Below are 725 nucleotides of genomic sequence, written 5' to 3'. Positions count from 1 at the left end.
ATATATATATATATATATATCCAAAGCTGGAACACACAGCTATGTAAAGCAATTATTATTAGAGCTAAGGAGACAGGCCTGAATACAAAAATAGCTGGAGACTTAACACCATACTTTCAGCATTGGACAGCTCTTCCAGACAGATAATCAACAAAGAAACACCAGAAAATCTGCACTATGCAACAAATGGGCCTAATAGATATTTACAGAGCATTTCATCCATGGCTGCAGAATACACATTCTTTTCCTCAACACATGGATCATTTTCAAGGATAGATCATATGTTAGGTCACAACAAGTCTTAACATATTCAAAAAATTGAAATAACATCAAGCATCTTCTCTGACCACAATGGAATAAAACTAGAGATCAATAACAAGAGGAATTTTGGAAACTATACAAATACGTGGAAATTAAACAATATGCTCCTGAGTGACCAGTGGGTCAATAAAGAAATTAAGAAGAATATTGAAAAATTTCTTGAAACAAATGACAACAGAAAGACAACATACTAAAACCTATGGGATACAGCAAAAGCCATACTAAGAGGGAAATGTATAGCTGCAAGCAACTACATCATAAAAGAAAAAATTCAAATAAATAGCCTAATAATGCATCTTAAAGAACTAGAAAAGCAAGACCAAGCCAAACCCAAAATTAGTAGAAGAAAAAAATAATAGCCGAGCGCGGTGGCTCACGCCTGTAATCCCAGCACTTTGGGAGGC

The sequence above is a fragment of the Mandrillus leucophaeus genome, unplaced genomic scaffold, assembly GCF_000951045.1.
Source record: "Mandrillus leucophaeus isolate KB7577 unplaced genomic scaffold, Mleu.le_1.0 Scaffold797, whole genome shotgun sequence".
Lineage (NCBI taxonomy): Eukaryota > Metazoa > Chordata > Mammalia > Primates > Cercopithecidae > Mandrillus > Mandrillus leucophaeus.
Note: the sequence above shows the minus strand (reverse complement) of the source record.